At 36.7% G+C, this 27,042-nt stretch overlaps 1 protein-coding gene across 1 annotated transcript in view; it reads left to right on the top strand.

The window, feature by feature from the left end:
• The window catches only part of LOC127661927 (nectin-1-like), a 296,333-nt gene that overhangs the window by 187,505 nt on the left and 81,786 nt on the right, over positions 1 to 27,042 (top strand). The gene's annotated exons all lie outside the window — the stretch shown is intronic.

Below are 27,042 nucleotides of genomic sequence, written 5' to 3'. Positions count from 1 at the left end.
ATTTGAAATGGCTGAAATCTTGCGTGACGTTCATTCTGCTGTTGTAAATAAGCGCCCCTTCCGAATCCTTGCGTGAACTCACCGACATGCTTATGTCACGCTTCAGGTCAGCAGCTGGCAGGAAGTGCTTTTTAAAAGTTATTAACGTTTTAAATATTAATAACTGTTTTACACAACCATATCGATTTTCTTCATAAGACATTCATTGATCAACTGGAGTCATGTGGATTACTTTTATGCTGCCTAAATATGACTTTTGAACCATCAAATTGCTGGCACCCGTGTATTTCTATAATAAGGAGCTGAATATTATAAGGAGTCTTCTTCTAAAAATCTTAATTTGTGTTCTGCTGAAGAAAGACAGACATACACATCTGGGATGGCATCAGGGTAAGTGAATAATGAGAGAATTACAATTGTTGGGTGAACTATTCCTTTAACCATGAAAATGCATCAATTGGTGTCTTCCAAATGACAGTATAATTGACATATGTGAAGCATCAAATGGTCAAAATCAAATTGCCTGTATCTTTTTGTTTTTAGTTAGCTTGCTATCTGATTAGCATGCTAAGCTAACTTTCTGTTATGTTTTTCCTACAGTTAGCATTTTTATCCGTTAGCCTACAAAACTAGCAAGTTACTTAAATTTCAAAGTTCAATTTTCAAATGGTATGTATTTATTACTTGTGAGGCACCACAACAGAAAGATTCAACACTATATTCAATGGAATATCCACACAAATTTTATTAAATATATTATATAATTCTACATTATTTGTATTGAAGTTTGATTTTGATTGTATTAACGTGATCAGCTACAACAGTTAAGGCTGAAAAATACTCAAGATGCTTCTAGCTACACAAGCTTGATTTTGTATGTTGTTGCGTTCCAACATGTTTTGGATCACTATATGTAACATAACAAAAGTATGAATTGCATTCTTGCCACATAGGGTCAACTGCTCTCATGGCAAAGCAACAGTTTGAAGAGAATATTTCTGAGCAAGTAAGCTGTAGTCAATGTATTTATTGAAACTTACCTAAGTAATAACACATCCAGTTTAATGGCACAGACTTTTTAAGGTAAATCTATCGCCCTCTTGAGTACTGAGGTTTGTTACGGTGCAGAAATGCAAAAATGGACGTTACACATGTTCAACCGGACCGCACTTTGGCAATGTCATGGCAAAGCACGTGCATCTGTGTATGCGTATTTGCATAAAATATGTTTGTGACCTAAGAGGTGATGAATTGCCATACCCCCCTCAGGTCCAAGGGAGATCGGATTCTGTGGATTGTATCATGCACGACAACAGATGAATGACAGCAGACATAAGGCAGGACGAGGCAGCCTGCCTTACTGCATAGAGCATTACTGGGAAAACTGCAGTGGAAAATAGGATGGCATCAAGATCTTGTGGTTTTTAAATGGACAGGCTTGAAAACGTGTAACTTTAATGAGAGTGTGGATTTGGCATGAGGTGGGCGGAGGGATGGGGTGAACAGGGAGGAAAGAATCAGCTCGGAGTGGTGCTCAGATTTGCCAGCAAATAACACAGATTTATTAACCAAAATTTCTGCTTCTTTATTGGGTTGTGTGGTATTTGGCCCACATGAAAAAAAAACCTAAATAAATCAAGCATATATAAAAAAATAGTAATTCTACATAAATTGCTTGCAGATCTTCCTTTTTTTATCTTTATACTCTTGAGTCTGTTTTGTTTTTGGCACCATGAGTGTGCACCATGAGTGTGAGGTTGTAATAAAAGACCCATCACTGTAGATTTTGGAACAGGTGGCCATTATGAGTTAGCAGACTGTTCTGCCTTTCATTGCCATGATGGCACAACTAAGTTACTTAACTTCCAATCTGTCCGCTTGAAAGGTGCCCAAGTGCTCTGGAGTGAGGTATGGATTAGAGATTGATTCAAAGTTGTGTGGTTAAGCAGTGGAAACAGCACAAAGTTCACCTCTTGGTGAGCAGTTTGGCACAGCTTGAACTCTTTAGAATCAAAACTTCTATTTTCCACTGGAGATGTGCATAGCACACTATTAAAATCTTATTAAATGTGCACAGCAATCATGCAGATGAGACACATTTTCAGCTTCTTTCTGTTATTTGATGGGACATCAGTTGGAGTTAGACTGCTGAAAAATGCTGTCTGATCCCATTTCTCATTTGTATGTTTGTATATGAAAGATCAGTGCAAACAAATGTATGGGGATAGACACAAAACTGTTAGTGTAGTGAGGTGTCCAAGTGAGATTAAGTTTAATTGCATCAGATCTAAACCATAACCCTACTGATATTAGAAAATACAGTATAGCCTATATTAATCTTTAAAGAGCAGATATCTAGTTAGTCATCTAATTTGATAGCTACTTCACTTGTGTGTTGTGCTAGCTAGCTAGCTAACATTAGTCACATAATCCCATTGTTTACTGCAACAACCCGGCTAAAAAAATATATCCTTATCAAGTCTATGATTGCCTCCAAGCCTGGCGAGCTGACAAGTGTCCAAAACCTCTATATAACCATCAAACGAGACCAGCTTGGTGGCCATCTACCCAGCTTTAAAAACAGTGTGAACCAGCCTAGCTGGGGTGCATTTCCCAAAAGCATCGTAAGCCAACTATTGTAGCAAGTTCCATCGTTACCAACATAGTTAAATGATTTGGTGTTTCCCGAAACCATTGTTCCAATGAACATTCGAAAACAGCATTGCACAGTTGTGTGGTACAGGTCTCCACATGTGGTTAGAAGCATAGTTCCTTGTCCGTTTGCTGTGTAGACAGGTTTCTTTATCTTTCATTCCTTATATGTCTTTCATTCTGCCAAGACTTTGACAACGATTACATGCACTTAAGAAAACTGCTTATTCCAAAGTTTTACAAAAAGCAGTATTTTGAAATGTCAACGTAAAAGTGAATGCTTGACTGCGTGAATGTACATGCTCAGAGCTTTTGGGTCTTCAGCAGCTTTCGACATTAAACAGATTTCTGGAAATCTTTCGTGTAAGTGAGCTATTATAATTTAATATTCACAGAAGTTATTACTCCACCCCCTGCATAACGTAATTAATGACAGTTCTATATTGTTGAACCGACATGTTTCGAACAATGGATGCCCAACATAGTTACTTTCAGGAACAACAATCGTGACTAGCTAGGTAATTTCTCAAATTATGCATTATTATGCAATGAGTTACGTAGTTGTAAAGAAAACACACCCCTGGTCTTGATGGGTTTGTCAGCCATTCACCAACTTGGCCAGGGTGGGAGACCAACAAATCAGTTGAAGACCTGATAAGATCAACATCATTTACATTTTTTTTTTTTCTTCTTCTTCCCAGTAAGATAAGACCAGCAAACCCAAACTGGTCTTATGACAAGTCATAATGCTAGTATGAAATGGCAAAGCCATTATAAATCATACGAGGTGGTTCATACAAAAACTTACGACCTGTATTCCAACATACAATGTTATTACGATTTTTCCTAAGTTTAATCCAATACCTAAACCTTACTATAATCTTTAACCTCTAGCCCAAACCCAAACCTAACCATAAAGTCTAACCCTTTTGTGCACCATTGAAGAAATAAAAAATTGGGGTTTGGAATGAGATGAGGGAAGAATATAATAGGTTACTGACATAAATCAGTCATTTATATTGCATAAATAAATATGGAATGAGCAACCAAATTTGTTCACATTCTAATCCTTTTTCTCCCAATTTGGAATGCCAAATTCCCAATGTGCTTTTAAGTCCTCGTGGATGCGTAGTGATTCGCCTCAATCCGGTTGGCGGAGGACGAATCCCAGTTGCCCTTTTTTGTCTTTAGCCAAGTCATGCAATTTCTCACAATTGTATAATCTCACACAAATTATTACGAGTTCTCATGAGACTACTTTGGCAAACCACTTGAAGCTGGTTTAAGCATTCTTTCCCCAACGTGGAACACTACCAAAATGTTAAAGGTGACAGTTCGTTTTACAAAATAGGAATTTAAAAAATTAAGAATAATGCAATTAGGGTAAACCAAAAACAGGCAATGCAGCCAGTTATCCAGAACTAGGAATTAAAACATTACGCACATGCTACATTGTGGCTTCTTGACTTCATATGTATTTCCACAGACATTTGGATTTGTATACATGGATAAAAATATTTATGAGAACATGTTGCCGGGAAAGAGATCGAGCAACACTCTCAGTAGCTGGAGGAACCTGTTTCCATTTAAGACTTCCCTGCATGCCAGTCATAGTGACAGACTGTTATTCTGTTGGAAGAGGTCTGGTCCAGGTGGGCCAAGCTGATTTCAGGGCCTCTCATTAATGCATGCCTCATACTGCAATGTGTGACTAACATGCTACAGCAGAGCCTTGCCGCTTTGAACCTTTAAAGGAGGTAAAAAGGCCAGGGTGGAACATACCCAGCTGAAGGTTGACAGAGCTCTTCACATAACAAATTAAATGCCTCAACCTAATGCCTTTCCTTCTCATTTTCACACCAAAGCATGCATGAGATTTAGTGTCACGGGACCGCAGCCGCTATTTCAAGATGCGTGTGTATGCGGCACTTATAGTTTTTTTTTTTTTATATATATATAGTTTCTGTCATATGGTTTTAAGACGTAATAACAGGGTTGGGCAGAATTTACAATTTAATAATGAACTCCAATTCAAGTAATGAACTTGGAACAATATTTTAATTGGCCACAGGATGTTAAATTGAAATTTCAGTTGGAATGACATTCAACACAACAGAGGAATTGGTAACACTTTAAAATAAGGTTGTATTAGTTAACACAATAGTTAACATGAATAAACTGAACAATATTTTTTGTACAGTAGGCTGTGTTAACATTTGTTAATGCATTCTGAAATAACATGAACAAATGATGAACAATTGTATTTTAATACATTTACATTAAGCAAGACTAATGTAAAAGAAAGAAAATAAATTCTCAATTATCTCAATATATGTCTCTAAAAAACAAAAAAAAAAAAAAGACAAAATACTGAAAAATGTACAGGTCAATAGTTTTTAATATACATACTAAATTTGGGGTAAATTTGAGCATTCTGGGAAATATAAGCATAAGTGTAGTTCTACCAAGAATGAACCCCAAGATCGTCCATCGGACATCCCATCCAATCATAATACAGCCTCCACTTTATAAGCCTGGCCAGGTGTTTCTCATTGTTGGCTTACTTCCGATGTATTCATCCCCCTCCACTCCATCACCACTAGTTTAGGTTCCATCCTGGATGGAGGTAAGCTCCGTTACCCTGCTGTCATTGCTTCCGGCAGGATCCGACGGTTCAAGCTATTATCAGAGCACTGAACCATAGGACGGGGCTTACGCCAAATGCTATAATTATATCTATGTTCATATTAATCCCAATAATCTTTTCAAAGGGACTTTTCTGATAGAAATTAACTAAAATTTATATTAATTTATGTAATGAAAGATACAGTACATCAATATAAAACACATTTCTAAATGTGGCATTTTAAACTTAACATAATACTAGGGCTGCCAGTCGATTAAAATGTTTAATTGCATAATTGTTTCATAGTTAATCACGATTAATCACAGATTTTGGAAGTGCTGAAATTTTACTCTATAGAAACTTATTTTCCTGTAAAAATGCACTTATTTCCTTCTTAGAAAAGTAAAAAATATGTAACAATATAAGGCTTTATTAACATTTTCCAAACAATCCTTCCACAGTATAAAGGTAGAAATGCACTAAAATAGCACCAATTCAAGTAATATTACAAGTTCCCAAAGTCTAAGTGGGAGTTTGACTTATTGAAAGAGCTAGTCCCCACATACAGTAGGTTGCATATTCATTACAATGGGCATTAAATCTCTTAAAATGTCATCCTCCACAGACTGTGGCTATCCACTTTGCTACAGCAATCGTGAAGCCGCGTTCATGAATCGCATTGGGCCATCAGCACCAGCGTCAAACGTTGCTTTGAAATCCACTTTAAAAGCACTTGCAAAAAACGTCTCATTCTGCATTTTCGTTATAGTTAAGACTTGACGTGCTTCTGTGGTAATTAAGTTGCACCTTACGAAGGCTGCAAAGTACTTAATTTTTGTCACAAGTCCCATCTACCATTGTACATACTGTTATCAGATATTTTGATATACTATTACTATATAGAACTGTATCATTAACATATTCATATACTGTGGAATTATCATGGCAAATGCCTAATAAAATGGTAGTACTATGGTACCATGTCTAAAAACATTGTACTTCCAAGGTATTTTTGGGACTTTTATATAAGTGTCGTTTGACATATAATGGAATAACTGCACAAATTAAATATATAATACATTTTATAAGTGTATGGCAATTAATGAAAGGGCTAGGTATGGATTTGATCTAATTCACAAATTTTTAATTCTATTTGATTCCAATTCTTATTTAATTCAATAGCCACTTGTCTACAGCAATCGTGAAGCTGCATTCATGATTCGTGTCAGGGCATCTGCGCCAAACGGCGCTTTGAACTCCACATGAAAAGCGCTTGAAAAACCTTTTCATTCTGCATTTTGGTGATAGTTAAGACTTGACATTCTTCTGTGGTAATTAAATTGTGCCTTACACAGGCTGCAAAGTACTTGATTTCTGTCACAAGTTATGTTTGGGTTTGTTTTGTACAACGAATAGCGTTAAGAGGTCCTTTCCCCTTTTGATCACTGACACTGCTGTTGTGTGTGTATTTGTGGTGTGTGTGTCAGTGTAATGACTCTGGGCGGACACATCGCAATGGTTCCGCTCTACACCGACCAGTGTATATGCTGGTTTATGCTCTATTAATCGTAAATGCGCATTTATAAAAATTAACACACTAAACGTTTTATATCAATTGCATGCGTTAACGCATTAACTTTGCACAGTACTCTATATTACTGTATGTATTATGTAGAGCTTTCAAAGGTTTTAGGCACTTAAGATGTTTTACAAAAACATTTGTCTTAAGATAGTTATTTATATCTTCAGCTTTAGTGTGTCAATAAGGAAAATACATTTTAGACTCCCAAACATTACTTTTGCAAATAGAAAAGATTAAAATAGTAGAACAGGGTGTTCTGCAAGAGATGCCATGGCCCCGCAATGCCCCCCAACTGAACATTGAATCTGTCTGGGTTTAAATGAAGATAAAGAAGCATTTGAGACAGCCTAAATAGATAGAAGAACTGTGGCAAATTCTCCAAGAAGCTTGGAACATCCTATCTGCCAACAACCAAGAAAACTGTGTCCAGGTGTAACTACGAGAATTGGTGCTGTTTTAAAGGCAAAGGTGGTCACACCAAATATTGATTTCGATTTTTTATGATTACTGGACTTTGTATGATGTTAATTGATAAATTAAAACTATTTATGTTATTATTTTTTTGAAGACATCCTCACTATGCAACCTTTTTCACAAGTGCCTAAAACTTTTGCACAGTACTGTAAATAACCCTGGTATCATATTTATGGGTAAATTATATGAAAAAAAAATTGAAAATCTTAATGAATTTCTACTCCCTTAAATTTAAATTATAATTCTGAAACCAGTTTGCTACCCTTAATTAAGGAATTCAATTGAAAATGTAAAAGGCATTCTCAATACAAGTCAGGAAGCTGCACAACCCTGCTACAGTATATTATTCATTAAGGATCAAAGTAAAAAAAAAATTGGTTCCCCACAATTATCATAACTTATTATATTATTAAGAGATGCTATTAAACATATAAAGGAAATATAGTTTGTGAAAAACCGTATGGAATCATCAATAATTAATTACAACTTGAAATAGTCACAAAGTTTATGCACAAGATGATGTCATTGCTATCCAGTTATGTGGGTCTGAGAATAGCCACCAGATTAATGCGCAGAATGTTCAAATTATGAAGAATTTCAAATCAGCATGGCACAGCACATTGCCACCTTAGTGGACCGTGACCAGTGTTGGTCTCTGTAACAGGCTGGAGGGAAAAGTGCTGTGGCATTAATATTATAAACCAGGCTGCTTCTCTTCACACGACAACACGGAAATCTTCTCTGTATGATATAAGAGACACAGCACAAGTTCACATCTGCATTGTCAAAGACGGATATACCCTTTCAGTGTCTAGAACCTGAATCTCTCACTCATGGCTTGCACACGGTGTTCTCAACATCAAAAAAGTGTGTACCGCCGTAGTACTGAATTATATCAGAGAAGCATGTGTATCCTTTGATGATCCATTCATATCTCATGTACGAAGATGTTTCTTGGAATACATCTGTGATACTAAGAATATGGAGATAGTATTCACTTACATTTACATTAAGTATTCAATTTGCTTGAGCTACAGGGACTGAAATTGATTCCAGTCTTATGGGGGGCCCATGCCTTTAGGTTTTGAGAGGGGGGTTACACTTGATACAACTTGTAATGTATCACAACAGAACATGCATGCATTAAAAATGACTACAGAATTCATTAATAAAAGATTCTTCATACATGGCAAAGGATTTCTTCTCTGACATTTATTTCTTTAATTAACCTTACAGGCAGCACTAAACTACATGGATCTCCTTAAGACAATAATAAACTAATAATAAATTGATGACACTTTATACATCCATTTGCCATTAACAAAAATATACTGTAGGTATGACTAATTATTAACAGTTTAGTTCATCAATATTTAAATCTTGCAAATCAAACTTTCATGACATTCATATCTACATTAATGTATTTTCAGTTTGAACTGTCTATTAAGCATTGTATAATGCAATAAGGCTTAATGGAAAATTCATGAAAGTTATAGAATGTTAATATATTTTATTTGACATAAACTACCACAAAGAAGCAATTCTGCATCTGTATATGCTGTTTATTTGATTACATTTTTCTTTATTGTTTTTCTATGAAAATATGTGCCTGCCAGTGTTTCCCTACCTTTTCACCTTGAAGCACCCTATTCTTATATATAAGTCTGCACATACAGTATGTCACCGGCATGGATGCTCGCTCTCTCGTGTGCATACTCGAGAGAGCACTACCATCAATGGCCGTGAGAAATGCAAAAATTAGAAAACTATAAACAATATATTTTATAATTGTATGGCAATTTATGATAGGATTGTGTGGCAGGGTGGAGGGCGGGGCCGGGTCATGATTCCACACACCCGGCCCCTAATCAGGCTAATCAAGAGAGGGATAAAGTCAGACTGGAGACCGCAGTGTGTTTGTCTTTTTATTTAAGTTTTGTATTAAATTACTATTTATATTCTCAAGCCGGTTCTTGCCTCCTCCTTTCCATTAATCCTGTTACACTGGTGCCAAAATAAGGAGCTGAGTATAAAGGTGGCCAGGGTGGAGCTCAGAGGGGCAACACTTGCAGGTTTGACAGGCGTTGGAGATGTCTGCCACCCATGTGAAGGCTGCATCACTAATCATCAAGGTCATATTCAGGAGGGGCAGAGACATCACCTGCTGACAGGGACGCAACAGGTCAATATGTAGGTGGACTCCCTGCTCTCATTGAAAATCGATGGCAATTTTTCTCACTCGAAGACAGGAGAGAGGTGGAAAGTCCTACTTAAATCCTGTGTTATTTACTATATAATAACAAATATTTGTTTACTTAACCCTCCCATTGTCATGAGAATCAACACTCTCCTTTTGTCCTTCGGGTCATTGACCCGGAGATTACATTAGATGACATTTTCGGGTCTTAGAGCTGACTTTTGTGAATAAGAAGAATTCCATAATAAGCCAAACAGGAGTCCCTGATTTTATCAAACTAAAATGATGTTAACACATAATCACTTAAAGACACTTGTGTCGTTCATTTTGAAACAGTGTGTGTTTTAATGTTTATCTTCTGGACCTATTGTAAGTGACTCACTGTACCGTAATTTTTGCTTTTATTGCGTTTATATTATTAACATAATGTTGCTTTAATCAACATAGTCACAAATGCTGTCGATTAAGGTTAACTTGCATTGAACCTGGACCATCCTTTAATTGAAATGCCCAATGTGTAAGTGATGCAAATGCACTGTTGAGCGAGTGTTTTTCTAGGCCTTGTATATAATAGAATTTATTATTCATTTGTTTTCACATTAAACCATAAAAGTTTTATTTGAACTCAGGGAATGTGGAAGAATCTGAAGAGTTTTCCTGACATGTCATAAAAGTTCATCAGATCCTCTCTTGCTCAGTTGTGATCTCCACCAAATTGACTTTCTATTGTTGTCTGGTGGCAACAAAAGTCAAAGCAAATAGAATCTACAATTAGTTGCTCGGTGAGCACCCTTAACTGAGCAAACATAACCGAAAGCCTGTCGAATACTGCCACTGCAATTCCTCTTTTATGATCCACAAACAGTATGTCATGCTCTAGAGATGGGTAGGAGATCACTGCACAAACCTGCCAGCCCGGCTGCCTGTTGAAATTTTATAGTGCATTACAAACCTATTGATCACAGCTCTGGGCAGGCCTGCTGTTCTAACTGTGGAAAACAGCATGTTGTCTGTATTGCAGTTGGACTGATAGGCCATTATTTAACTCCAACATAATTCAATGACCTTAACTGCACACTATCACAACAACTTAAGTATAATACAAGTTATATAATACGAGTCCCTCGAGTTTGCCTTTAAAGGTGCACTCAGTAAGTTTTGAACAGGCTCTTAACTGGCCCATTAGTACCAGTGGTTTTTAACTTTATACTGAAACCTATCGTGATGGATGCAGAAGATGTTTGTTTATATTCTGTTTTGTTGTTTTTAGCCTGTTATTCTCCATCTCAAACTACATACATCCATATAATGGACATTCTTGGATTCAATCCATATGAAATTGTGTGCATTATTGCGCACCGTAGGCCTACTGTGACTGCTGCGACTTGCGAGCTCTTTGATGAGTGAGACAGTCATATGGTCGCACTTCCATGATTCACGCCGTGAGAGCTGCAGGTCGTAGCGGTTTGTTTCATCACTCCAACAGGGACCTTTTTTTTATCAAGGACATTGTTTCTTTCTGGTGGATTACACTCCTTCTGATCCATACCAACACTCTGCACTACACTGTTGACTTTGGCTCCATTGTTGTCTCCACTGTTAGAAGTATTGTGTTTGTTGTTTAATTGTTTGTTTTGTTTACATGTAAATGTATGTTTGAACATTGTCTGAAAGTGCTATAATAACCCTTAAATGCATGGGAATTGTCCCAAACACTCTCACATATTCAGGTCTTTATAGACCCGGAACTTATATCAATCAATAGAACAATTAGAAAATAATGCAATGCTAAAAGATAACGCAACAAATCAGGACAAATATAGAACAGGATTCATTATTTTCACACTGAAATTTCATGACAGGCTGTCAAACAAATATTGAGCTACACATAACACATAAGATACACATTAGTTACACATGAGTATTTTCTCAGGAATGTATTGAGTCTAAATAGAAATAATCTCTAACATACCTCGGGTCTCTAATGACCCTATACACATACACATGTGTGTGTGTGTGTGTGTTACGCTATTTATAAGAGATAGATTGAGAAATACTAAAGAGCTGTGGGTACAACTGTATTAGGTACAGGGGGTGGAATGATGTCCCGAGTCTCTAATGACCCCAGGTATACATTTTACTACAATTGACTTGATAAGTGGTAGTAACTAGGTCAGTTGCATGACACAGTTTGTCATGTTATCAACATGGCAAAGCCCATGAGGGGGCAACCTCTCAATATAAAATTAAACCACTTTAATTGACCTACTGACTTGACCGGTGTCTTCATCAATTGTGAGTGTGCATCCATGTAAGTAAGCATATTTCAAAAAGTGCTATTCATGTCTTAATGTGACATTTTTTGTTTTTAATTAGCAAATATTTCATTACTGAGTGTACCTTTAAAGGATTGGCTAGCACAGTGATTTCTGATGTTAAATACCCCAAAAATATGTTCAATTTAACACTCTTGAAATCTAGGTTCTAGTAAGGAGCTTACAATGGAAGTGAATGTGGCAAATCCATAAACATTAAAATACTAACGGTTTCCAACTTATAACCACAAAATATAAACAATATGTGTGTTAACATAATTTAGTGTGATAAAATAGCTTAATAACCTTTTTTGTGTAGAGTTATATCCAATTTTTCAACTTCATTGCCAAAATGGCATAACATTGTAAACAACTGTTGTCTGCCTAGAACCGTAGAGTCTGCCGCAAAGAAAATATTATTTAAACAGCTTTACAGCTCAAGAAACACTCAAGTTTTAACAGAAGAATTAATGTGAATTAAAGTGATTTTATAAAATTATAATCTTCACATTTCTGCCTTTTAAACCTTCCAAAATTGGCCCCATTCACTTCCATTGTGAATTTACTGTAACCACTATTTCTGCTTTTCTTTTAAAGAAAAGGAGGGACTAGTCGAAATTATTATTATTATTATTAGTATGCCACAAATGCTGTTGATTGAGCTTAGCTTGATCATGGAATATTTCTTTAATTGAGTTCTTGCTTTAATTTATTTTCATATGCTTCCTATATTCATATGCTGATTGCAACATATCATTTTATTTAGTCAGATTACACAGTTACTTTTCTTTGGCCATCAATAGAAAATGATGCTTTTTCACTGCATAATTTTGCATAATTTTTAAAGTTAACAGTGGCTATCTGATGTTTCTAATCTGCCAAAGCTTGACCTCATGGTTCATTTTGAAATCTATGACATTTGTTTGAAGATTTTAGTATCATGGCAAGTCTCAGCAAAAGTGTCCATTTGCTCTCCATTTAATCTCACTACCGTCTCAGTGAACCAATTGAGTTATTAAAGATTTTTCTTTGGTATGGGACGTCCTACCTCAGGTTACCAGCAGGGAATGTGCTGGACCTTTGAAGCAGCAAGGTTGTTCCTTAATCTCAGTCCTCAGGCACCATCACCAGCAATTTAATCAAAGAGTAGATTATACCCTCCAATTTAATGGAAAAAGTTGACTCTAAAAGATGTTTTGAAATGTGTAGTGTTCCCTCTCGCAGCTTTGCTTTACCAACTTTAATTGAATCCTCCAGCATGCATGGCTTTGTACTGTCAACACTGTTCTGCAGGGCCTAATTGAATTTCCTGCTGTATGCTTAGCTATACATTTTGAGAACTGGATCGATTCCTCTATCCCTCATGGATCTCGGTCTTGAACGAGGTGATTAATAAGAATTGCTGTAACAAAGCCTTTCTCCACCTCTCGCCATGCCATTTCAGTTCTCTGGACCAAGGCTGAACAACTCTCTCTTTACAAGATTGGACTTTAGTGATTTTATCTTTTTTTTTTTGCTCCTTAAAAGTGGCAAGGACAAGTTGTTGCTAGCAGGGATGGACTGGGAATAATAACAGCCATAGGACCTATGCCGGCCACATACAACCCACAGTAAACAATCCCTAAATATGTCAAATATGCATACTAGATGGATACAGTATACTGTATAAAAACCATGGTTTCTGCCCAAAACAAATGATACATTTCACATTTACTCAATATTACCATAGTAAAACCATGGTTTCCGCCAAAAAACAGTTACTGCAATCATGGTTACTTCAGTATTACTATAGTAAAACCATGGTTTCTGCCAAAAAACTATGGTTACAACAGCCTACAAAATTACTATAGTACAACCATGTTTCGGCAAAAAAACATTAATTACTATAGTTTTAATTTTCTTTTATTTACAGTATGGTTTCACAAAGAAAATATGGTTACTATTAACTATTTGGTTAAACCATGGTAAATGTATTGCAAGGGAATGCAAACTATTGTGAGGGAACACAAAACTATTACGAGGGAATGCAAAAATGAATTGCGAGGGAACGCAAAACTTATTACGAGGGAATGCTAGACTAATTCAAAAAAAAATCCCGCCCTGTCCTCCTAAGGGGCTCCATATTGTACTGCATATGTACATTGTATCTAAATTGGTTTTGACAGTCTAATACTCCAAGTGGCCAGTCCATTCCTGGCTGGTTTAGTGTTTCAGTAAAGTGACAAGCAGGGAAGTGTCAAGGTTTTCTACATGTAATTTTGTATTGTCTTGTCCAAATAAATTCAAGATAAATTGCCATTTCAAAATGCCTCTGATTTTAAAGGTTTTCACTGGCTAGTAGATGACGAGACATTAGTATATTTAGTAGAGAAAGACAGTCATTTCATTTATACTGCACCTGAAACTCCATAACAAAAACATTTTATTTTGACCCCTTCCTCATGGTCTTTTTGTGTTTGTGTTATGTAACGCAACATTGTGTTTAGCTGCTGCATTAATGTAATTGAAAGCAAGCCCGAAGGGCGACTACATTTTTTGGTTATAAAACTCAAAGCAGGAAACCCTTTCTGCTTATTTCTCTAACATGAAACCCTTTAGCTCCATATTGTCACATCGATTTCTTGTCTTTTATGACTCTTTTTGCAATATGTGGCCATAAAACGATAAACAGAATTAAATTAACTACTATTTCCCTTTACATTTGGAGATTTCAGACATGACTCACATGGTCTCATGACAAATTGTAATAATTTGAACAAATTGGTGAAATAGTAAGATGTCATACGACTTGGTTTGTATGAATTTTATTTTCACGTAGAGTCCAACCAATCAACAAACAGAATTTTTTATTAAATATAGTACAGGTATACATTTTTTCCTAGCATGCTATTTAACCCTTTTGTTTTAACAATGATTTTGAATGGAAAAGCAATGTGTGCAATGGAAGAAAGGGAGAAATCTGGGTTTTTAAGAGCATTCTTATGATTATTCCTTAATTTTAACCACTAAATCAAACCCAAACCCCATCCCAAAAATCTAAATGTAAACCATAATGTTAACCTTGATTGTGTAGCACAGAAGAAAAAAACATCAGTGTTTAGAATGAGGGAAGTGTATTACAGGTTATTGAAATACATCAGTCATTTGTATCGCATAAATAAATATAAATGAGCAACCAAATTTGTTCCATGACTTAGGTTAAGGGGTTAGGCTTAGGTTTGGGTTACGTCTTAAATTTAGGACAAATCATTGTAACATCGTTCGTTGGTTCATTTGTTTTTCTCTAGCAGTAAAAGTGGTATGTCTTTCTAGAAGCCAACTTGAATGATTTTTTTATACGATTTTTTACTATAGTTCTATTATTACGAATGGTCAATACATGGTTGACATGAAAAAAGGGATGGTTCACCCAAATATAAAAAATGCATTTTACTCATTTATTACCCATATGTTGTTCCAAGCCTGTTTGACTTTTCTTTTCCTGTGGAACACCTCTACACAAGTCTTCTACACTTTCATTGTTTCACTGTATTGCTATAAATAACTCATTTTGTGTTCCACAGAAAAACATTTTTAAATCATACAGGTTTCGGAAGACATGAGGGTAAGTACATTTTTGGGTCACCAACAGTAAGTAGGCAACTGAGGTGAGCACCGGTCCCAAAAGCACTCCTCTGAAAGTGACAAGTAATAGCTTACACGTTCCACGCTATGTGATGGGTTAATGGGGGGGGCTTGCGCTGCCATTGTTTGGTTTTATGTGAAGTGGTGCTCTGAATGTCTGTCATTGTGGCCATAGAGAGAGTCAGCCAAGCGAACAGAGGCTATGGAGAGACAAACACCCCTGGGACAGATGCTTCATCCTGTCAGTAGAGACAGTCATGGTCAGATAATAATGAAGACATCATGGGGGCCTATAGATAGAAGTCTCACTCAGTGGAGTCTTAAAAGTGTTTAGACATTCTCCGTGCACTAGGGGAGCAGCCATTGATTCTGCCCCAGGTTTTGAGGTATTGAGGTTGGCAACTCTGCTTGAGGATGGAATCCTAATGCTGCTCTGCCATTCAATTGTAGAGCTCTGGAAAATAGTCTGAGCCATTGTGCCTTGATGTTTGATGGGAGTACTCAGTAGTTAAAGTTTCATGAGAATGCATTATTCTGTTTTCAGCCTGTCTTTCTGGAACAATTGAATCTGTGAGGATGCATACCCTTTTTGTGTCATACATTTGTGGTTTTAATCTTATTAATCCACTCTGTGGATTAATACTGAACTTTTCAATGACTGATTTGTGATCCACTCTTACTCTTCAACAGTGATAGTCAAATAATCATCACGTATCTGCAATTTACATTAGATATTTTTTAGGATGTGTTGCATAACTCTTACTCAAATGCATGTTCTATACCAATTACTTGTTGAAAAGGAATAAAAACTCTTTCTCTTCACAAAATATTTGATCCAAATGTGGTTCCTGGCTCAATTCCCAGACGTTCCAATATTTTCAAAGATGACTAGGACTGTTAAGAGAAATTCACTTAAACTAGAGTCTTCTTTCATTAAAAAAAAAAAAAGAGTTAGAACACCCATATGGATAAAAAATCACAAATCACTAAATGGATAGCAAATCAATTAAGTCTCCTGCTTCTTAGAATTTTTCTCCTTGAGTTATTCCATCTCACATGTGTCACCTCTAGAGCTTCACAAGAGAACTCAACAGAGTGCAACAGTCGAGTTCAAAAGTAAAAGTTCCATTATTTTTCTCCATTGGCGAATTGACTTTGATAACTTGTAAATCCATAAAGACACACCTACCGTGAGCTCTGCGGTTGCTAATCAATGGTATATCCTTCTATTGAAGTCATCGGTCTTTATTATTTCAACTTCATAAAATCATGTTTAATGGAATAGTTCACCCAAAAAGGAAAATAATCGTATCATTTCCTCACCCGCATGCCATCACAGATGTATATGACTTTCATTCTTCTATATTTTAGAAAACTATCTCAGGTGTGTATGTCCATGCAATGCAAGTGAAAGGTGGCCAGAACTATTATGTTCCAAAAAGCAAAAAAAGTTAGCATAAAAGTTATCCATAGGACTCAAGTGGTTAAAGCAATATCTTCAGAAGTGATGTGATAACTGTGGGTGAGAAACAGATCAATATTAAAGTCCTTTTTTAATATAAATTATCCTCCCTGCCCAGTAGGTGGCAATATGCACAAATAATGTGAATCACCAAAAAGTGAAGGTGAAAGAGGTGATTTAGTAGAAAAAAGGACTTAAATATTGATCTGAAAAGCTCCATGACGCACTGTGAATGACGCAATCAAGTTGGTCTCCCTACACACTCAAACTACCTATATATTTGTATATTTCGATATTTCAACTTTAAAAGTTGTATATTTTTCCATCACGTTTAATTCAAGTAGGTTATTCGCAATGCTTAATGAGATTGTACTGTAGTTCATTCCCTCATTAAATATGTTAAGTACACAGTTTGAAACCTTTTTGCCTTTTTAATCAGTTTTCAAATACTTTTTTGCTGAAACAAATAAATCCTTTTGTTTAATATTCTGAAAGCCCTATGGGGGAAAAAACGAATTGGAAAAATACCTTTGGGGACTGCTAAAAAAATTATAATGTCACAGACTGTGATCAGATTTTCATAGATTCTAAATTCGTTTATGAAAAGATTTTAATTATCAAATTCCTCTTCGATCAAATTATCTAAGCTATGGTTAATTGTAAAGTTCTATAATGGTTATTGTATGTCAACAATTGTCACACTTGTGTCTTTTTGTATCCCTCATAAGGGATTTAATGAGAAACATCTTAGACAAAGTTGATACTAAAAGGGGTCATGACATGAGGAATAATCTTCCTCAATCCTTTGACATACAAGATGTCATTGTACTACAGAAATACTGCAGGTTTCAGAACTCAAAACTTCCTCATTGCAAAAAGAGCATTCGTTGAAACCAAGCTGTCAAAACGACTCTACTTCCTACACATTGTGATGTCACACTGTGGTAAACATTTGCATCTGACCGCCCCCACAACAACAACACATCAATGCTTACTTTTTTTTTAATCCTTTTCGTAGCCTGCCCAGTAGTGGTGAGGTGGCAAGAAGAGAGAGCAGGTCAAGAGCAGAGAGCCAATAATAACAGTGGGAGTTTACTGTCAAGTCTTAAAGGAGAAGCAACACCAAAGCCAAGCATTAATGACAGAGGGTCAGAGTCCGGTTGGAAAATGATCATGTTTTACATATATCAATTTTTTTTTTTTTGTGTAAAAGAAAACTTCCATTAGTAACTCAATCAAACAGGCAAGCCAATCTAATTCAGAAGTCACAGTATACTGTATGCTTGACAGCAAAAAAACATTATATTAGAAAGCCCCCATGGAACAATTGAGTGCAAAAATTATTGCATTTCAAGCCAGAATCCTATTAAGCAGAATAGTTACATTTATTTTTGACAGCAGTGTTATTTTACTTTTCTTGGCTTGCCTCCTGTCTTTAACAATTCTGTCATCTGCTGTATTTATCGATGAAGTCTAAAGTGTTGCAAGTCTGGATGGGTAGTCTGTTTGGAGTTATGACTTGTCTGACTGTGGCACATATGGTGCCACTGTGCTAACTCTCACCCCCTGCTGGGCATCAGTTACACTGCACTGGTTTAATGAGATACCCTTGAGAGTTGTATAGGTTTCCATGATGCCATTCGCTGCCAACATTGACTGTTTTTGACACAAACTGGAGGCCAATCATAAAGTCAGTAACAGCTGCTGGAGTCTTCATAACTGAATTGCACTGACACTATGCCAAAATAATTTCATAAAAAAATTAAATTAAATAAAAAAATCCAAAGGTTTAACACCCACAAGCAGCTGCTCAGTTGGGTTACACGTGCAAATGTGCTTTCCTGGAACATATTATGTCTGATTGTTTTTGTTGGATTTTTAGGACAAATATTAAGACCTTAAATTACAGCTCTCTCATAGAGCATTAAAGTTCATGCATTTGTATCCAGCCCACATGCTAAAAATAATAATTCATAAACAAAATGATTCTTTAGCAGCTCTTATATGTGGTTGGTTGACCGGATTTCTAAAACAAGCCTCATCATAAATGTTTTCCAAACTTTTTTGTCTTATGCACTACCTCAAATACCCCTTCATCTTTCTTTAAATGTATACTGTTATAGTGTGTGTGTGTGTGTGTGTGTGTGTATGTGGGAGGGGGGCAGTTTTTTTAGGTAGCAACCTTGTAATTACAAGGTATTATGCTATAAATGTGGTTTATGAGGACATCTCTAGTGTCCGCATAATTTAAATCGCTTAAAAAACATACTAAACAATGTTTTATTGAAAATGTAAAAATGTCGAAAGTTTTTTGTGAGGGTTAAATTTAGGGCTAGGGTTAAGGGATAGAATCTATAGTTTGTGCAGTATTAAAATCGTTATGCGTATGGAGAGTCCTCATAACGATAGCTGCACCAATGTGTGTGTGTGTGTGTGTGTGTGTGTGTGTGTGTGTTTATACACCGATCAGCCACAGTATTAAAACCACCTGCCTAATATTGTGTAGGTTTCCCTCATGCTGCCAAAACAGCATCAACCCGCATCTCAGAATAGAAGTCTGTGGATGGAAATGTCTTGTTGATGAGAGAGGTCAACAGAGAATGGTCAGACTGGTTAGAACTGACAAAGTCTACAGTAACTCAGATAACCACTCTGTACAAATGTGTTGAGAATAATATCATTTCAGTATGCTATTCTGAGATGCAGGTTGGTGCTCTTTTGGCAGCATGAGGGGGACCTACAAAATATTAGGTAGGCGGTTTTAATGCTGTAGCTGATCGATGTATAAACACACACAAAACACACACACACACACACACACACACACACACACACACACACACACACACAGTATACAGTAAAGTCATTTTGATTTGCCATTTGGCCAGCTTGCACAGGGTGCATAGGCAAAATACATGGAGCCTAACTGTCTTGAAAATAATGTCACGATGCTAAAAATCTTAATGGTTCTAATAATGTAAATGTTACCTGGACATCTGTCCTCTTTGTGAGATTCACCCTTATAGGTGTTGTGGTGGGGAATCACTGCTCTAGGTTACTAAAACCAACTGCCTCATATAGAATGATGTTCCAGTAGTATTACCAGCCTGTGGAGACCACTGCACTGCAGTCTGAGATTTGCACATTGGAATACAAAAGGAACTACTGCTTTCAGGATTACAGAAGAAACCCCTTTACATTCACACCTCAACGGCCACAACTAAAATGCACATATGTATTTACTCTTGGTCTTGATGAATGGAGCCCCTGTATTTGCCTATGCTGTGTTAACCCTCAAAACTTTTATCACAGAGATATTTGTCTTGCGAATGTAAAGCCCATGTAAGATGGATGATGTTTTAGCAAGGAGGATTGACTTGTAGCTTGTTTGGACAACCAGTCACTCCACTCTACAATGTGTTTATTTTTGTTATTTTTTTTTAAATGAATGGATTTGGATATGTCTTTCATGCTACACTAATCTGTGCTTCTTACACTTCTGTCATCTATCTGAAAGGACAAGTGTGAATTTCTGCATCTTTGGCATCACCAAATGGAAAAATAATAGATGTTTTCAAACCCGATCTGTATACCCTGTATACCCAGTATTCCATTAGTTGGAATAGCGGATAATCCCACCCCAAAATTATGCCATTGGTAGAGTCAATATTGCTTTATCAGGCTATTTACAGTTTTCAGAGGAATCAACCTACAAGAACAGCTTTCATATAGTTGTCACTACATATTAAGCTACATATATATATATATATATATACAGTGAGGAAAATAAGTATTTGAACACCCTGCTATTTTGCAAGTTCTCCCACTTGGAAATCATGGAGGGGTCTGAAATTGTCATCGTAGGTGCATGTCCACTTTGAGAGACATAATCAAAAAAAAAAAATCCAGAAATCACAATATATGATTTTTTAACTATTTATTTGTATGATACAGCTGCAAATAAGTATTTGAACACCTGTCTATCAGCTACAATTCTGACCCTCAAAGACCTGTTAGTCTGCCTTTAAAATGTCCACCTCCACTCCATTTATTATCCTAAATTAGATGCACCTGTTTGAGGTCGTTAGCTGCATAAAGACACCTGTCCACCCCATACAATCAGTAAGAATCCAACTACTAACATGGGCAAGACCAAAGAGCTGTCCAAAGACACTAGAGACAAAATTGTACACCTCCACAAGGCTGGAAAGGGCTACGGGGAAATTGCCAAGCAGCTTGGTGAAAAAAGGTCCACTGTTGGAGTAATCATTAGAAAATGGAAGAAGCTAAACATGACTGTCAATCTCCCTCGGACTGGGGCTCCATGCAAGATCTCACCTCGTGGGGTCTCAATGATCCTAAGAAAGGTGAGAAATCAGCCCAGAACTACACGGGAGGAGCTGGTCAATGACCTGAAAAGAGCTGGGACCACCGTTTCCAAGGTTACTGTTGGTAATACACTAAGACGTCATGGTTTGAAATCATGCATGGCACGGAAGGTACCCCTGCTTAAACCAGCACATGTCAAGGCCCGTCTTAAGTTTGCCAATGACCATTTGGATGATCCAGAGGAGTCATGGGAGAAAGTCATGTGGTCAGATGAGACCAAAATATAACTTTTTGGTCATAATTCCACTAAACGTGTTTGGAGGAAGAAGAATGATGAGTACCATCCCAAGAACACCATCCCTACTGTGAAGCAGGGGGGTGGTAGCATAATGCTTTGGGGGTGTTTTTCTGCACATGGGACAGGGCGACTGCACTGTATTAAGGAGAGGATGACCAGGGCCATGTATTGCGTGATTTTGGGGAACAACCTCCTTCCCTCAGTTAGAGCATTGAAGATGGGTCGAGGCTGGGTCTTCCAACATGACAATGACCCGAAGCGCACAGCCAGCATAACCAAGGAGTGGCTCTGTAAGAAGCATATCAAGGTTCTGGCGTGGCCTAGTCAGTCTCCAGACCTAAACCCAATAGAGAATCTTTGGAGTGAGCTCAAACTCCGTGTTTCTCCGCAACAGCCCAGAAACCTGACTGATCTAGAGAAGATCTGTGTGGAGGAGTGGGCCAAAATCCCTCCTGCAGTGTGTGCAAACCTGGTGAAAAACTACAGGAAACGTTTGACCTCTGTAATTGCAAACAAAGGCTACTGTACCAAATATTAACATTGATTTTCTCAGGTGTTCAAATACTTATTTGCAGCTGTATCATACAAATAAATAGTTAAAAAATCATATATTGTGATTTCTGGATTTTTTTTTTAGATTATGTCTCTCACAGTGGACATGCACCTACGATGACAATTTCAGACCCCTCCATGTTTTCTAAGTGGAAGAACTTGCAAAATAGCAGGGTGTTCAAATACTTATTTTCCTCACTGTATATATAATATATATTAGGGCTGTCGATTTAACGCGTTAATTCAGTGTGATTAATTGTATTAAAAATTATGCGTTAAAAAAATGCAATTAATCGCAATGGCACCGGATTGTAATAAGGAAGATTCCTGAGAAACACAAGCTTGTAGTACCACCTCTGTACTCCAGAGGGCAGTAATTGAAATTTCAGCTGTATTAGCAATGCGCAGTTTACACAGTGAAGAAAATAACATTCAGCAGACACACAACACAAACATGCGTTACGTTCTTGCGTTCAAAACACTTGATGGAAGGCAAATTGGAACTAAGGGATCTCAAGATGTGTTTAAAGATTGAGTATTATATAAACTGACTGACAAATTCACTTACATTTACATTTATGCATTTGGCAGACGCTTTTATCCAAAGCGACTTACAGTGCACTTATTACAGGGACAATCCCCCTGGAGCAAACTGGAGTTAAGTGCCTTGCTCAAGGGCCCAACAGTGGCATCTTGGTGGTGCTGGGGCTTGAACCCCTGACCTTCTGGTCAGTAACCCTGAGCCTCAACCACTGAGCCACCACTGCCACATTGTATTCTAAAGCCGCTTTTTGTATTGTCTTATCAATGATTAACTCTTCTGCCAAAAGAATATAATGCATTTTAATTATCTGAATATTCTTTATTTTATATATATAATTTTTTTATATTTAAAGATAACTATGTATAATTATTTCATCATTATATATTGAATTATTGTTATATGAGGGGCAAATATTTGTATATGTGATTAAATGCGATTAATTATTAGGGACATCATGTAATTAATTTGATAAAAAATTTTAATCGATTGACAGCCCTAATATAAATATATATATATATATATACACATGAATCAACAAGTAACAAATGAGAAAGCTTGATCCCACACTGCATTTTCTCCACGCTCGGTGGGGAATATGCAGGAATGTAAACAATGCTGTTTTCATTGTCTGGAGCCAGCTGGTCCTGTGCCAGCCTGGGACTTCTTATATTTGTGATCCAGAGTATTTCACTGACTAATCCAACTGGGATGCATTTGCACTGACATAGTTGAGGACTTATTTAGTGCAGGGTTGTTTGGAATTTAGAACTGACCATTTTCACTGACTGTAATGAGGTATGTCTACATTACTAAGCCACCTAAATCAAACCAAATTTATATACTGCACATTTACAGTTTATTTATATATATATATATATATATATATATAGAGAGAGAGAGAGAGAGAGAGAGAGAGAGAGAGAGAGAGAGAGAGAGAGAGAGAGTACTGTGCAAAGGTTTTAGGCACTTGTGAAAAATGTTGCATAGTAAAGATGTCTTTATGTCTTATGTGAATATTATATATATATATATATATACAGTGGGTACGGAAAGTATTCAGACCCCCTTAAATTTTTCACTCTTTGTTATATTGCAGCCATTTGCTAAAAATCATTTAAGTTCATTTTTTTTCCTCATTATTGTACACACAGCACCCCATATTGACAGAAAAACACAGAATTGTTGACATTTTTGCACATTTATTAAAAAAGAACAACTGAAATATCACATGGTCCTAAGTATTCAGACCCTTTGCTGTGACACTCATATATTTAACTCAGGTGCTGCCCATTTCTTCTGATCATCCTTGAGATGGTTCTACACCTTCAATTGAGTCCAGCTGTGTTTGATTATACTGATTGGACTTGATTAGGAAAGCCACACACCTGTCTATATAAGACCTTACAGCTCACAGTGCATGTCAGAGCAAATGAGAATCATGAGGTCAAAGGAACTGCCTGAAGAGCTCAGAGACAGAATTGTGGCAAGGCACAGATCTGGCTAAGGTTACAAAAAAATTCTGCTGCCCTTAAGGTTCATAAGAGCACAGTGGCCTCCATAATCCTTAAATGGAAGACGTTTGGGACGACCAGAACCCTTCCTAGAGCTGGCCGTCCAGCCAAACTGAGCTATCGGGGGAGAAGAGCCTTGGTGAGAGAGGTAAAGAAGAACCCAAAGATCACTGTGGCTGAGCTCCAGAGATGCAGTCGGGAGATGGGAGAAAGTTGTAGTAAGTCAACCATCACTGCAGCCATCCACCAGTCTGGGCTTTATGGCAGAGTGGCCCGACTGAAGCCTCTCCTCAGTACAAGACACATGAAAGCCCGCAGGGAGTTTGCTAAAAAACACTTGAAGGACTCCAAGATGGTGATAAATAAGATTCTCTGGTCTGATGAGACCAAGATAGAACTTTTTGGCCTTAATTCTAAGCGGTATGTGTGGAGAAAACCAGGCACTGCTCATCACCTGTCCAATACAGTCTCAACAGTGAAGCATGGTGGTGGCAGCATCATGCTGTGGGGGTGTTTTTCAGCTGCAGGGACAGGACGACTGGTTGCAATCGAGGGAAAGATGAATGCGGCCAAGTACAGGGATATCCTGGACGAAAACCTTCTCCAGAGTGCTCTGGACCTCAGACTGGGCCGAAGGTTCATTTTCCAACAAGACAATGACCCTAAGCGCACCGCTAAAATAACGAAGGAGTGGCTTCACAACAACTCCGTGACTGTTCTTGAATGGCCCAGCCAGAGCCCTGACTTAAACCCAATTGGGCATCTCTGGAGAGACCTGAAAATGGCTGTCCACCAACGTTTACCATCCAACCTGACAGAACTGGAGAGGATCTGCAAGGAGGAATGGCAGAGGATACCCAAATCCAGATGTGAAAAACTTGTTGCATCTTTCCCAAAAAGACTCATGGCTGTATTAGATCAAAAGGGTGCTTCTACTAAATACTGAACAAAGGGTCTGAATACTTACGACCATGTGATGTTTCAGTTTTTCTTTTTTAATAAATGTGCAAAAATGTCAACAATTCTGTGTTTTTCTGTCAATATGGGGTGCTGTGTGTTCAATAATGAGGAAAAAAAAATGAACTTAAATGATTTTAGCAAATGGCTGCAATATAACAAAGAGTGAAAAATTTAAGGGGGTCTGAATACTTTCCGTACCCACTGTATGTATATATATATATATATATATATATATATACACTGGTGGACAAAAGTTTGGAATAATGTAGAGATTTTGCTGTTTCGAACTGAAATTGGTACTTTAATTCCCATAGTGGCATTCAACTGATCACAAAGGACATTACTGATGTAAAAAACAGCACCATCACTATTTGAAATAAAATCATTTTTGATCAAATCTAGACAGGCCCCATTTCCAGCAGCATCACTCCAACACCGTATCATTGAGTAATCATGCTAAATTGCTAATTTGGTAATTTAGTACAAGAAAATCAATTGCCAAACACGGCTGAAAGCTATTTGGTTTGTTAAATGAAGCTTAACATTGTCTTTGTGTTTGTTTTTAAGTTGCCACAGTTTGCAATAGACTGGCATGTCTTAAGGTCAATATTATGTCACAAATGGCAAAAAAGAAACAGCTTTCTCTAGAAACTTGTCAGTCAATCATTGTTTTGATGAATGATGGCTAAATAATGCTTGAAATTGCCAAAAAACTGAAGATTTTATCCAAAGGTGTACACTACAGTCTTCAAAGACAAAGGACAACTGGCTCTTACAAGGACAGAAAGAGATGTGGAAGAGGTGCGTGAGAAGTGCCCAACAAGACAGCCACATCTATGGCACCTGAGTATCTGGACAAACTGACAGCTAGAATGCCAAAGATCTGCAAAGCTGTCATTGCTGCACATGGAGGATTTATGTTGAGAACTCTTTGAAGTAGTATAAGAAGTTCTGAAAGGTTTTTTTTTTTTTTTCAAATTGTATTTGACATTTTTCATGTTATTAATGTCCTGACTAAACATTGTGATCAGTTGAATGCCACTTTGGTGAATAAAAGCACCAATTTCTTTCCATAAGAGCAAAATCTGTATATTATTCCAAACCTTTGGCCTCCAGTGTATATACTGTATATGTGTGTATATATATATATATATATATATATATATATATATATATATATATATATATATAGCATCAGGAGGGCTACTTTTGAAATGTATTCCACTACAGATTACAGAATACATGCTGTAAAATGTAATTTGTAATGTATTCTGTTAGATTACTCAAAGTCAGTAACGTATTCTAAATACTTAAAATAAGATTAAAATGGAATGAAATATGAAGAAACACATAGAGATGCTGTTAGCTGTGCTGTAAGAATTAACCATACCCATAATTACAAATACAACTCTACGCACTTGATACACACAACATATGGAGTATTTCAAGAAACATTTAATGACATTAATAGTCAATGTTTGAAATTCAACAATTTAAAAATTGTTGCCAGGTTGCTTGCGTGACAATAAAATACCTCAATGACCAATAAAACCAGCTCAAAAACTAACCCAATATCAGAATTCAAAATATGCTACCCCACACCTTGCTGTATACACCATATACCTATTATTTTTTTTTTACAGTCCATAGTATGCACTTTCTGGTTTCTCTTCATCTGTAGCCATAGTAAAGCGCACAAATGCACAATTACAATTCTGGAAGTAAACACCCATTTGAGAAATAAATTTTTGTGATAAATAGACCTATAATAAACTAATATACATTTTTCAAAACTTACAATGAACTCAGAGGTTTATAAATGGCAATGGCAAATACTTCTGTAGATGTCATATGATTTTACCTTTATAATAAAAATAAATATTAATAAAAAGGAATTTATTGCTGATTTCCTGATA

Source organism: Xyrauchen texanus, chromosome 21, assembly GCF_025860055.1.
Source record: "Xyrauchen texanus isolate HMW12.3.18 chromosome 21, RBS_HiC_50CHRs, whole genome shotgun sequence".
NCBI lineage: Eukaryota > Metazoa > Chordata > Actinopteri > Cypriniformes > Catostomidae > Xyrauchen > Xyrauchen texanus.
The sequence above is the reverse complement of the archived record's forward strand: the minus strand, read 5'-3'. Positions and strand labels throughout refer to the sequence as shown.